General features: G+C 53.2%; 1 protein-coding gene across 3 annotated transcripts in view, besides 1 other annotated feature; it reads left to right on the forward strand.

Moving 5' to 3' along the window:
* The window catches only part of Gse1 (genetic suppressor element 1, coiled-coil protein), a 352,883-nt gene that overhangs the window by 61,383 nt on the left and 277,713 nt on the right, over nt 1-13,787 (forward strand). The gene's annotated exons all lie outside the window — the stretch shown is intronic.
* Nucleotides 2,129-4,910: an enhancer, noted in NCBI's record as "VISTA enhancer mm196". NCBI's record gives its function as "enhancer in: heart[4/6]" and the evidence as "EXISTENCE:transgenic organism evidence [ECO:0001131][PMID:17130149]".

Raw genomic sequence — 13,787 nt, forward strand, 5'->3', positions numbered from 1 at the left:
AGATCCAACACCGAGCAGATGGGCAGGGAGAGCGGGAGAGGCTGCAACAGTTGGTGGCTGCCAGCTCCCAGCGCAGCGGGAGTGAGAAGCCAGCCGGGATGGAGGGAGTGGCAGAAGCCCAGGCTCCTGTCAGCACCTCCCAAGGGCCTCTCAGCCCTTCCAGAGACCTGAGAGCCAAAGGCCTGAAGGTCTAGCACAGTGTACACTGGTGGGCGGAGCCCCACTGACCCGAGGACAATCCTCCTAGCCTTGGTCTCCTCTGGGGCTGGCATGATACCAACATTGCTTTTCCATCTTGTGTGACCTCAGGCTAGTCTCTGAGCTTATCTGTTCCCCTCCCCCCACCCAAAAGTTAGAAAGAAAAAAAAAAAGGCACCACCACCCTCCTTGCAAACACTCTGGGACTGCAGGGGCTTATCCTGGTGAAAGCTCTCAAAGGTAGAGGGTGTCACAGGTAAAAAATGATGTAGGCTCCTCCTGGAAGGGAGATCTGTCACCTCTAGGGGACTAGAACAACTGGCTTCAAGGAGAGAAACAGCCCACAGCTGGTTCCACCTCTGCATAGCCTAAGGCTCTGCATCTTCCATAGTGCCTACAAGCAGCCTGGAACCTGCAGGGATGCTGTGCACCTGGAGGAGCTCGCCAGCCCAACCGCACCTCTGTGTGCTCACCTGTGTGCTCAGCCCCGGCCTCTGTCCACCACTCACCCTCCTCTGGCCTCAGGGCAGGCTCACACCAGTCGATAAAGGTTTTCTTTTCAAGAGATTCCGGTCAGCAGAGGCCTCCAGCCACTGTGTGGCCGTGAGGGTTTATTTAAAATCTTTAGGAGTATTTGCAGTGCTAGGAGCAGAAGCCAAGGTGTCGCCCGCTGTGCTAGGCAAGCATCGCTCTGCTTAAATGACACGCGATGGCAAACCTCAGCTCTGAGTTGTACCGCTGAGTTTCAAGTGCCCCTTTATCCACGGGTGGCTGGCAGTGGTGGTGGCAACGGCTGCTGCCTTGGATAGTGCTGATCTAGAACAGTCTGCTGTTAACGGGCGTACTACTAGCTGGCTCCGCTCTTGGGCATGTAGGTCTTTGGTCTGGTGTGGGCAGGACAGGGGGAAGTCAGCGATGCAAGGCAGGTAGTTTCTATGTTAGTTTTAGAGTTTGAAAAGAGTGTTCTGGAACAGTCAGTGTTGGGAGCTTATTTGTGTTTTTTGTTTTTTGTTTGTTGTTTTGGTTTTTTTGTTTTTGTTTTTAAATCCAGGTCTCAGACACAGCACATGATGTGACTGGTTTTGTATGCATTTATAAGTTGGTTAGTATACTGACTGCTTTTGTGTGTCAACTTGACACAAGCTGGGTTATCACAGAGAAAGGAGCCTCCCTTGAGGAAATGCCTCCATTAGATCCAGCTGTAAGGCATTTTCTCAATTAGTGATCAAGGGGGGAGAGCCCCTTGTGGGTGGTACCATCCCTGGCCTGGTGGTCCTGGGTTCTATAAGAGAGCAAGGTGAGCAAGCCAGGAGAAGCAAGCCAGTAAAGAACATCCCTCCATGGCCTCTGCATCAGCTCCTGCTTCCTGACCTGCTTGAGTTCCAGTCCTGACTTTATTTGGTGATAAACAGCAGTGTGGAAAGTGTAAGCTGAATAAACCCTTTCCTCTCCAACTTGCTTCTTGGTCATGATGCAGGAATTGAAACCCTGACCAAGACAGTTAGTAAGCCTTAAAAGATGAACAAAATGGCGTCCCGGGCAAGCATCTTGTAGACTGTCTTCATCAATACAGAAGAAGAGACTGGAGTCAGGTCCTGTCCCTAAAGCGTCAGGAGCTGTCCTCTCCAGCCCCAGCTGGGCAGGGTAGCCATGGGTGCCCGGGGAACCGTGGGCCCTCCTCTCCTCCTGCGCCTCCTTTGCTTGGTTACAGAACAGATGGAGTGAGGGCCTTGGCTGAGGAGCTGGGCGCAATGTACATGGCGCAGCAGGGAGGCCTGGCCAGGAGCGAGGACTGCCTCAGCCACTTTAGGGAAGGGCAGAGAGACAGAGGTGGGCCTTAAGTTTGCTCCCCGGTCTCCCAGCAGGATGACCTGCAGTGGGATGCCTGTGACAGGAGCAGGGTCGTTTCTGTGGCCAGCAGTTCCCTGCTGTGATGACCTTGGAGCTAGGCACTAGATTCTTGAGTGGCCTCAGGTGACAACAAGGAAGGGCTCTTCCGTGGCCACTTCTTGGGCCTTCCTGGGCCACATGCCAGGAGGTAGAGCCTCCTGAGGCTCCGTGAAAGGGTATTCCTGGAGCCTGTTTGTACTCCATTTCTTAGAGTGACCCTCACCAAGGAAGGCTGGCCCTATAGGTAAAGAAGTGGGTTAGGCACCTTGGCTTCCAAGTAGGGAGGGATCCTAAGCCAACTCTTTCTCAACAAGGGAGTGAGTGGGGGCTGACCCGGGGGACAAAGGTAAAGTCACCCTACTTGGGTGACTGCCCTGTGGGGGCCCCACACTGCCCTTTAAGCACCTGCCCTTCATTAACACTCATGGGCCTGAGTCCCAACCCCACGTGGCCTGTGCCCAGCTGCCTGATCCTCTCCCGGAGGAACCCACGCCTGCTGTTCCATGCCCCCTCAACTCCTGCCAGCTGGCTGCTGTGTTGTTGCCATGGTGATCTTTGAGAATGTCAGTGGGTGCAGGTTCTCTTCATCTCTACAGGCCAGAGCCTCTTGTGGGAGGCCCATGGGTTGCCAGGCAGACGGGGAACTGTCAGAGGGTCAGAGATCCTAAGGCTCTGGAGCCCAGGCTGACTTTTGATTTGCTCTGGGGGGCTGCCAGGGCTCAGGGCCAAGAATGGGGGGGCAGGTGGCCAAGGAGTGGCCCTGGGGGCCAGGCCGGAGACCAGTGAGCAGCAGCAACTGGGGACAGGGTACCTGGGTAGCTAGGGTATCTTAGGGGACTTCATGACACTCTTCTGAGCAGCCTCACTGTGTGCTGAGCCTGCCCTACTATGAGCTGCGCTTTGTTCTACTGTGTGTTCTGTTCTGCCCAACTGTCTGGTACACCTGTGAGTTAGAGAGTCCCACAACTAAAGGCTGTGTCTCTACTGTGAAGAGACACAGATCTAACAGCAGCCAGTGAGGCACAGAGAGGGCAAGCAACTGGCTTGGTGCTGCAGCAAAGAAGGAGCCTTGTCTGGGGCTGTCTCACCGTGGAAGCATCTGGCATGGTCATCGTAGGATGAACAGTGACAGGGTATAAAAATGCAGGGCTGTGTGGTCCTGCTAGAAGTTATGTGGGTCCCACAGGAGATCCAGAGGTGGTTCTGGGGGTGACTCCAGCTCCCTATTGCGTATACAGTGACTGTCACCAGTGAAGGTGACAGGAGACTAGAGATGGTGAACCCCTGTAAGCACAGGACCAGGCTTTAGGAAGGGCTAGGCAACGCTGCTTTCTCAGGGTTGTGCCTGCAGAGGCTGAATGTCTTCCCACGCTAGGCCCACCCGCGGAAGAGCCACAGCAGCCCTCTGCCCCTCCAGGAGCACATGGGGCTGAAGCAGTCTTCTCATGGGCCTGATCACATGTGGCCGTAACCTTAAAGACCTTGCTTCTCAAGTCAAGCAGATCAACTCACCCGGCTTCTCCAGAAGGGGCGGGTTTCCACAGCAACAAGGTAACTAACCCACAGGGCCTTTGTGGTCTCCAGAGAGCTGCCTGGGCGCTGGATGCTAGCCTGTTCTCTGCTCTGCTTACCCGGTGCATACTGCAAAGATCTGTCCTGACATCCTGTGGTCATAGGGACTCAGGGCTATGGGCAGAAAGATATGGGGTTTCTGTGTCTGTTTATCTCAGGAGTGTCTGTGATCAGGCCTCCTGCTGCAAAATGAAAAGGAGGTGAGGCCTGGCCTGCATCCTCAGGGAGAATCAGCCAAGGGTAAGCATAGCCTGGGGTATCCACCTAAGAAGTCACTCTTGCTGGAGATTCCTGATGCCCTCATAGTGACAGTCACCTCCTCCCCTTTACAGGCTCGAGGCTCAGCAAGTGAGAGACCTGCCCGTGGTCACATAGCTGGGGCAGAAACAGGAACTCCAGAGCCACTGTGCCCCCTACCCCCCACTGTCACTCAGAAGAGCCCAGTGCAGAGTCTGCCCTTCTGAAAAAACTGGCAGAGGCTAATTGTGCTTTGTGGCTCTCCTGTGTCTGCCCTCCCTGACGAGCGAGTGGCAGACAGGCGTCCTCTGCCTCCACGGGCTGCCCAGCCTCTTGTCAGTGAGCCGTCTTTGAACACAACTCCTTTTATCGCATGGTGACACACGGTGGCAGAGGGTGACCGGGTGAGATTGCTGGGGAGGGGGGGGACAGGCCTGTGCTTCGCTCATGACAGCTAATTAGCGCACGTCTCTGCACCAGCCTCTGGTGTGGCAGGCTTGTTGATGTGAGGTAGTCTGTAAAGGCCTCTGAGGAAGTAGGCAGTGGCAAGCCAGCTCAGGGCCAGTCCATCAGACCCTTGTTGGTCAGAGGCGAGCAAGGTCAGATCAACCAGGGCCTGAACCCCACTGGGCCTGTAAATGGCAGGTTCTAGACCGCCAAGTTCCTCTGCAATGAGGACAGAGCTGAAAGACCACAATCCATAGAGAGTCCTGAATTTCTGCAGAAGATAAGCTCGTATTGGGCCTGGAGCACACAGCTAAGCACAGAAAACAGGTGTCTGAGGGTCACCAAATCCCAGAGGCCTTGAGGGTCATGTCATATAAGTGAGGAGCCACTGGGGCCAAGCCAAGAGGCGTCAGCCAGTCTCAGGGTGACAGTGAAGGGCTGAGTCTCTGCACCCCGGCCGTGGCATTTGGAGGCCTAGTCTTTGCTGTGTTGGGAGGGTTTATAATGTGAACTCTGGCTGTTGGGAATGAAGGATTCCAGGCTGTGGCACTGGCTCCGAGGGAAGAAGTAGGTGGCTACTGTGGGGAGGGAGACGCAGCCCACCTATGCCAGGAGTTCCTTGTAGGAGGAGGGAACTGTTGGCTACCTAGCACCCTGGGGCTGTATGATCCCTTCCTGATCCAACGGAGGCCCCGGGTGTGTGTCACACCATAATGCGGAGCTTACTGGGGAAACTGAGGCCTAAAGAGTGAGGGATGAGTGTTAGGGCCACAGGGCATGATCTCCTCTGTCAGCCCCCACCTCTGACAGTGACTCAGAATTCTCCACCCAGCAAGGAGGGACTGTAGATTGCAGCTGAGGCCCAAGCTCCAGGCTTAGCATTGGCCCCACAATGGCTCCATCCACCCATGGGGCAGGATGCTCCTGCTGAGGGCTCCCATCTCCTTGTGTTCCCACCATCAAGTGGTATCCGGGTTATGCCCACTTCACAGATGGCAAGGCGGTGGTGGGACGTGCATCACTGTCACACCGCGGGCAGAAATGGCGCTGTCTCCCAATGCTGCCCTTCTGCCCCTTTAAGGAAGAAGGGAGGGGCACCCGGAGGTCCTGGTAGATTAGAAACGGTCTGTCGGACTCCTGACCTGACCCCCAGTGGGTGCATGCGTGCTTAGAGGCCCTAGGTAAAGACTGGCCCGGAGCTGCTGCACACAAGCAGGCTTACAACCAGCTCTGAGCAGTAAGGATCCCAACCCCACCCTGCCGGCACCCTGCCCTGCATCCCCTGCCTGCTTTGAGCATCAGAGCCTGAAGGGTGGCCCTGCTCTCTGCCATGCCCCCCTACCCCCGGCTCTGAGCAGCTGGCTTCTTCCTGCTCAGAGCAGGGCCTGCATCTCCTGGTCAGCTAATTATGTGGAAAATTGGAAGAAATTGCAGAAGCCACTGCGGGAAATGAGGTCAGGGCTGAAGGTTATCAGAGCGGCAGCCCTGCCTCTCTCCAGAGGCCTCCCCTTCCCTGAGGCTGAGCTTGCAGTCCCCCAACCCTCTCCACCCCCACCCTCCCCAGCCAGCTTCCAGCTGTCCCCGTCCTCCTCCCCTCCCCCACCGTAAAATCCAGAAGAAGAGGGACAGTGGACCAGCTTCCCCGCCTTGCTCTCCTGAGCTGCTTTTTCCAGCTGCCTTCATCACTACAGGGGTGGGGGTGGGGTCATATGGGGCGGCGTGTGTGTGTGTGTGTGTGTGTGTGTGTGAGGGGGGGGGGGTCAGAGCTGCTTGCACACACATCCAGGCACACGAAGGACAGGACAAAGCCAGACAGCATCCTTAGCCCTGCAAAAGTACTCTCACACCCAGTACCCACATAGACAAACATGTATTGGTACCTACTGTGTGCAGGCATTAATTTGCCTTTCTTTCCGTCCTTACTATTCTCTTAAGTGATCTGTGGCTTCCCTGATGGCTTGGTTGTTTCCCTTGCTGAACCAACTCCTGTTTATCCTTCAGAACCCAGTCTGGGCAGCCCTTCCCCACAGCCAGTGCCGGGTGTGGACGGATATATATCTGTCACACATAGAGCACAGTGGTTACCTATGGACCGTAGGACTTGGGGACTGTTAACCTTGGCTAAATGGCCTCCTTGAGCCTCAAAGGATTCTTCGTCTGTAAAAGGGGACAGACAGCGGAAGTGTTGATATCCTTGGGTAGTGGTCAGGTTTCAAGGTGCCCTGCGTGAGTGTGTGTGTGTGTGTGTGTGTGTGCGTGCGTGTGCATGTGTGTGTGTGTGTGTGTGTGTGTGTGTGCAACGCACATTCATGTGGGTATGGTGTGTAGCATTTGGGCTTTGGGCTGTCAGGTCCGGAAGTGTCCCGCTCTGTGTCCCGCCTCCTCTTGGCCCCAGTGGTCTGTACATCTCTGTCCACTTGGTAGCGATGGGTTCCAGGAGCCATATGCTCTCTGAGGAGATCTGTGGGTGCCTTCTGCTGGTCCCTGGCATGGATGTGGCCATAAGTGCACAAAGCCATCTCTGGGAAGCTCAGGCCACCCGTCAGGGACTGCTCACTGCCTCCATAGCCTGCATCTCACACAGGAGCTCCTTCCCGCAGCGCCCCCCCCCCCCGTTCCATGGGGTCCTAGTTGGTGGTCCCCTGTCTGGGCCACAAGTGCTCATCTGAACCCATCTCCAGAGCTGACTCAAGTGTGGAGGCAGGAGCATCATCACAGGCTGGGAGGAGTTGGAGTGTGGCTATCAGGGACTGTGGAGGCCTGGACAGCGGCTACCAGTGAGGCCCCCTTACTGCCCTCACCTCCCCTGTGGGCTGCTAGTGGTTCCCCTCCCATATGCGTGGTCCTTGTCTGCCTCCCTTGTCAGATCCCACCAGCCGTGTCCCTTCTCTTGGGACACTAGGACCCTGACCGACTGACCGGTCTACTGTCACAGCTACCCAGACATGGGAGCTAAGGGAAGAGACGTAGCTGTGTCTGTCCCTGCCTCTAGTCACTTTGATTCATGAGAGAAGGGGAGGGGTTGTGGGCTCTGCCTGCAGAGAGAGCACAGCCCAGGGCCCTGGAGGCTTTGGAGTCAGAGATTCCTGGGTAACCAGGGTGGGCACAGACTCCAGGACATGTGGGCTAGATGAGTGCCTGAGGCCTGAGGGAGGCACTCCATCATACAATACAGATATACATCATATACATAGACATATACATACACACACACATATACATCATATACACATACATCCTATACGTATGTATATACACATACATATGCATCATATACATACACATATACATCATACACACACACACACACACATATATATATATACATATATACATACATATATATACATTGCTTAACATGGAGGACAGAAAATAAGCAAGCTGCCTCTAACTTTCTTTCACTCTGTTGACTGATCTAGGTGGTGGCTTCTCTAGGGCTATGGGCACTTCCCTGGGGACCTTTCCCCCTTCCTTCTCACCTTGAGGTGTCCAGATGATCTCCCTACAGCAAAAGAGGCAGGGAGCCTTTGTAATTGACTTGTGTTCAGACTTCTGAACAGCCTGTCATCTGCATCAGTAGAAGGGAGAATGCCTGTGTGTGTGTGTGTGTGTGTGTGTGTGTGTGTGTGCCTGTATGTGTGTGTATATATAGGTGTGTGTATGTATGCCTGTGTATGTATATATGTGTGCTTGTGTATGTATGTATGTGTGTGTATATGTGTGTGTGTATGTGTGTGTATGTATGCCTGTGTGTTTGTACATGTTTGTGTGTATGCCTATGTGTTTGTATATGTGTGTATGCCTATGTGTGTGTATGCCTGTATATGTATGTATATGCCTTTGTGTGTGTATGCTTGTGTGTGTATGCCTGTGTGTGTGTATGCTAGTGTGTATATATGTATGTATGCCTCTATGTGTGTATATGCCTGTGTTTATTTGTATGCTTGTGTGTTTCTATATGTGTATGTCTGTGTGTGTATGCTTGTGTGTGTATGCTTTTGTGTGTGTTTGTATGTCTCTGTGTGTCTATGCCTGTGTGTTTGTGTGTGTCTGTGTATGTCTGTGTGTGTCTCTGTGTATGTATGGTTGTGTGTTTGTGTGTGTCTGTGAGTATGCCTGTGTGTGTTTGTGTCTCTTTCTCTGTGTACCCACTCAACATCTCACTAACCAGCGAGCAGCAGGCCATTTTGGGGGGCTTTGGTCTCTGCTGAGCTGGCTCATTTTTCAAACCTAATGACTGAGGCTTTAAAAAGGAGAGAGAGGGGTACAGCTCGGGGTTCAAACCTGCATCCCCTCTGGAGCCTGGCATGGCTTCCCTAGGGCTGGTCATGTGCTCACTAATGCCCACCCCAGCTTTCTGAGCAGCCCCCAGCTTTCAGCCCTCAGCCTTGGACTGGCCAAGGCTCCTCAAGGCCAGTGGCTGGTGGTCGGGGTGCCCCCTCCCCTTCCTGCAGCCTTGACTGTCTGAGGGCTCTGCCCAGTGCAGTGCGGGGCGGAGCCGCTGTAGTGGTGCTGACTTTCCCATTTGCAACCCTCTTCAGACATTTTCAGAATCTGGAAACAATTAAAGCGGCCCAGTGGGGGCTGATTGTACGCAGTCAAAGCGCCGGCTGTTGTGTTTGTCAGATTGATGTTGCCCTGGGCTGGCTGCTTTGTTAGCGCTCAGTCCTGCGTGGGGCCTTGAAGGAACCGCACACTAGAGGGAGGGAAAAAATCCATCTCATAATCCTCAGAGGCGCAACTCCGCCAGCTGGAGACATCATGGCCTCGGGTGTTTCCAGGGTGGGCGAGGTGCTGGAGGAGGGAGAGGGTGGCTTCTAAATGGGCCTGTCTGGTTCCTGAGACAGCCCATCCATTCTGGAGACAGAAGGAGAGATGGGAGTCTTGACCTGGACCTGCAGGCTGCCCGGCTGGGAGAGCTGCCTGGGTTAGGCAAGGCTGCTTGTCATCCCTTGGTCTTGTAATGGCTTGTTCCAGTCAGGAGGAGTCACCAGGAATCACTCACTGAAGGCCAGGGGGAGGCATCTCTAGAACCCAGTGTCCCTGCCCCTTAGTGAGAGAACAGACATGGGAAGAGGGAGCACCAGATGGAGCACCAGGCCATTGGATGTTAGCCTGGACCTCGGCCCACGATGCCAGTCTGCTGAGTGGTCTGCGCTGGCAGATTCGGACTCTGGGAACGGGAGGGTCACAGCCCTTTCCGAGACAGTGGGAGGGGATGCCAGTGTCCATTCACAGAGGGTGCATAAGAAGGTGTCTATGCACTCACTGGGTGCTCACCTGGCTATGAGGAGACTTGTGTGGGTGCACCCCAAAGCATGATGGGAGAGATTGAAGCTTGATACACCCACAAGCCATAGGATGACCATGGGCATGAAGTGCAGCTGAGCAGGAGCAGGGGAAACTAAGAGGTGCAGAGTTTCTTCCTAGGGCTGTGAGAACGTTCTAGAATAGACAGAGGTAGTGGTTATGGGACTGACCGTGTACTCTGTATCTCTAGACTGACCAGCATGACCCGGGGTGTGTTTCACCACACCATGGAAAGAGTTGACGATGGGCGGGGCTGGGGAATGGGTCAGTTAGGAAAGTGCTCCCTTAAATATGAGAACCAGAGTTGGATTCCCAGCACCCACGTGGTGACTCACAACAGTCTCTTAACAGGTCCAGGGGATCTGTCACCCTCTTCTGGCCTCTGTGGGCCCTGTACACACATGGTTCACAGACATACATGCAGGCAAACCATACACATAAGTTAATAAACCAAGTTAATATATACCTGTATATATAATATATTATATATGTATATAATATATGATATACATGTATAATTCATAATATACTTTATATTATATAATATATATTTTATATATCATGTTATATATAACATATAGTATATATCATATATCATATATTATATATATGTACAGTAGTAGCATGCATCTAACTTTGGGGGTGTGGAGGCAGGAGCCTGGTGCTCACTGGCAAGCTAGCTTAGCTGTATCAGTGAACCTCTGGGTCAGTGAGAGACCCTGTCTCAAAACGCCAGATGGCAAAGTGATTGAGGAGGACACCTGACAATGACTCCTGGCTTCTCCATGCATGTGTACCTGTGTCTTACATCAGCGTGAACATGAACAGAGACAGGAGAGGAGGGAAGCATGCTGGCTTGCTCAGTGTGCTCCAGTAGAGGTTGCTGCAAGTCCTCCCTCTAAGATCTGGTGCAGCTTGCTCTGCAACTCAGGGCTCTAATAGCCACACTTGGCTCCGTAGGAGGGACCCTCTCAGTAGCGTGATGCGTGCCAGGTGTGTCATCCCTGATGTCTAGCATCCCTCACGGACGAGCCTCAGTCATGCTAACAGGTGCCTGCTGTCCTCTCACAGAGAATGGGGCTGATTCAAGGAGACCGCTGTTGTAATCTTCCCAGCTCCGGCTCCTCCTCTGCTCTGTGGGTGGTGGAAGGACTCTGTGGCCTCCCGCCAGCAGCCTTCAGGCACACAGCGTCCTACCATAGCTTCCTGCAGCCTGTGCCCCTGCAGGGCAGCTGTCGACTGGAGCAGTCACAGCTCTACTGTTGGCAGCCGAGTATGCTGTAGGAGACCGAAGGCAGTAGCAGGAGCTGAGGCTCCGTGCAAAGGAGGGTTCAGGTCTCACCGCCAGGGTGCTCAGTGGAGGCCTAAGGTCAAATCCCAGAAGTCTGTCATTGGTGTTGGACGCCTGGGGGGGCTGAACAGCAGTTCTTAAAGATCCAGCCTCAAGCCCAAAGCCCTGACCCAGGTACAAGCTGGGCAAGGTTGAAACAGGTGCCACGCCCCATGCTTCCAGCAGATGGCGCTCTCACCCTGGGAAGGGCGCTTGCCTGGGGAGGTCAGGGTGGAGAGAGCTGCTGGTTGTGCCCCCTTTATTCTTTCATGGCAGGTTTGGTGACTTGTGGCAGAGCCTGAGAGTGTTGTTCTTATGTACTTGGGCCTTGGGATTCCATCCTACCCATGACATCCTTGGGTGCCAATCATGTTAACACAGTGGGTTCTGGGTGTACAGCCAAGCCATGGAGAAAGGGGGGGGGGGGTTCCTAGTGGGTTCCTTGGTGAGCTTGCCATTTCTAAGTTGTAGATGGGTAAACCAGAGAGGTACATTCACTTGCCTGAGGCTACACAGCTGAGATTACAACCCTAGCTTGCTGGGCAACTGGAGGACCTTGCAACTCCTGGGTTTTGCTGGGAGCTGGCTCTATGCTGTTTGAACACTCTGAGGAGAGTTCCATGTCTAATCTCCAGGGCTGGCACCACTGAAGTGGGGGAAATGGAGACACAGGGACTTTGGTATTGTGCCCTGGGATTGTCAATGATACTATACAGTAGACAGGAAACTAGGCTCAAACCAGGCCAGGTCAAAGTCATGATCCCATTTTATACATGTGACTTAGGTAATTTGTGCCCTTGGCCTGGCTGAAGTGTGGTATTTGAAGCCCTGTCACCAAGTGTTTGTTTTTTGTTTGTGGGTTTGGTTTTGGTTTGAGACAGGGTTTCTCTGTAGCCCTGGCTATCCTGGAACTCTAGACCAGGCTGGTCTTGAACTCAGAGATCTACCTGCCTCTTCCTCCCAAGTGCTGGGATTAAAGGTGTGAGCCACCATTGCCCAGCTTCTTTGTGGGTTTCTGTACTTACTTTGATTAGTGTTGAGGAAAAAAACATTGGATTTAATACTGCAGGGTTTTGTTTTGTTTTGTTTTGTTTTTTTAAAGCCATTTGAGCTGGATGTAGAGCTGGACGAGGCAGAAGCAGGTGGGTCTCTGGTTATATAACAAGTCACAGGACAGTCAGAACTACATGGAGAATTTACTTATCTCAAAATAAAAGAAAATATAAGTAAAATAAAATTACCTGTGACTAGAGTGAGCCCCCTGTAAGCAGGAATTCAAAGCAGCTTAGTATTTTTGAACCCAAATTTTCGGGAGTATTTTTAAAATATACTTAATTGTTTGTATGCCTGTGCGTCTCAAGGTGTTCATGTGGGGGTGGTCAAAGGTCATCGTGGGGGCTGGTTCTCTCCCACCATGTGGCCCTGGAGGATTAAACTCAGGTTTTCAGGCTTGGCAGGAACTACCTTTATTTACTGACCCATCTAGTTGGCTCTGGTATGGCTCTGTGTGTGTGTGTGTGTGTGTGTGTGTGTGTGTGTTTGTGTGTGTTTAATGCAAGCATGGGTTGGAGGGATGGCTCAATGGTTAAGATCACTTGTTGCTCTTGCAGAGGACCTGAGTTCGATTCCCAGGTGGCTCACAAACCACCTATAACTCCCGTTCCAGGGGGATCTGCTGGCTTCTGCTGACCTCCTTGGGTACCAGGCACACACGCAGTGCACAGACATACACTCAGGCAGAACATCCCTACGCAGAAAATTGATTAAGTCTAAAAGTAACTAAGTCAGGTACAAACTCAGCTTCCAGGTAGCCAGTGGGGCTGCTGCGACCCCAGCTCGGCTGTACCCTGAGGTGATGACTTGGGGAAGGTGGGAATCAAGGCCACGGGAGAGCCTGCAGCTCACCTGAAGCAGACCTGTGGCCCCACACCTCAGTTTCCTCTTGACCTTGGGTTGTATGTCCCTTGTCTATGCCACCGGGCTATGCTCATCAGATCAGAAACACACAGGCAGTGTGCTGATTGGTGAGGCGGGGGTGGGGGTGGGTGGGGGTGGGGACATGACCTTTGTGGATTTGTTTGCTTGCTTGCTTTTGTTTTTGTTTTGTTTTTCTTTGTCTATATTATGTGTGCATCTGTGTGAATGTATGCCACATATATACAGGAACTGCAAAGGCCAGAAGAGTGTCAGGTCCCCTGGAAATGGAGTTACAGGCAGCTGGGATCCACCCAGTGTGGGTTCTGCGACAAAACGTGGGCCCTCTGGAAAAGCAGCCAGCACTTGTAACCACACAGCCCACAGCCGTCTTCTCCAGCCTAAGAGGGAGTATTAGAACCTGATTTCCCTCAGTTTCCTTGCATATTAGAGAGGCAGCCCTCCCTGGAGGTTTAAGGGAAGCGGGGTTCCTGGTGGAGGAGGTAAATTTGGGGCGAGGGGGGATTCAGGGGAAGCTGTGGCTTGGCAGCCCCTTCCTCTGAAGTGTTGTTCCAGGACCCAGCGTAAATCTGAGGGGAGTTGGCTCTACTCAGGCTCCAGAACATTCTAATCTTCTGTCCAAGTGCAAGCTGTTTCAGAGCAACAGAATTATCCCCCTGCCCGGCCTACCAGCATATGGTCTGCTGAAGTGTGGTCCACGGGCTCTGTCAGGCAGATGGGTGTGCATGGAGGTTTGAGGGAACTGCAGAGCTCTGCTGCCCATCGACCAAGACTTTGAACAAGGCCTCTCCAGGCCAGACTGAGCCTCACTGGTCAAATCTGACGACTTCCAATCTAAGGAGGCCCTACAGGAGCCCAGGGGGACTCG

Source organism: Mus musculus, chromosome 8 (assembly GCF_000001635.26).
Source record: "Mus musculus strain C57BL/6J chromosome 8, GRCm38.p6 C57BL/6J".
Lineage (NCBI taxonomy): Eukaryota > Metazoa > Chordata > Mammalia > Rodentia > Muridae > Mus > Mus musculus.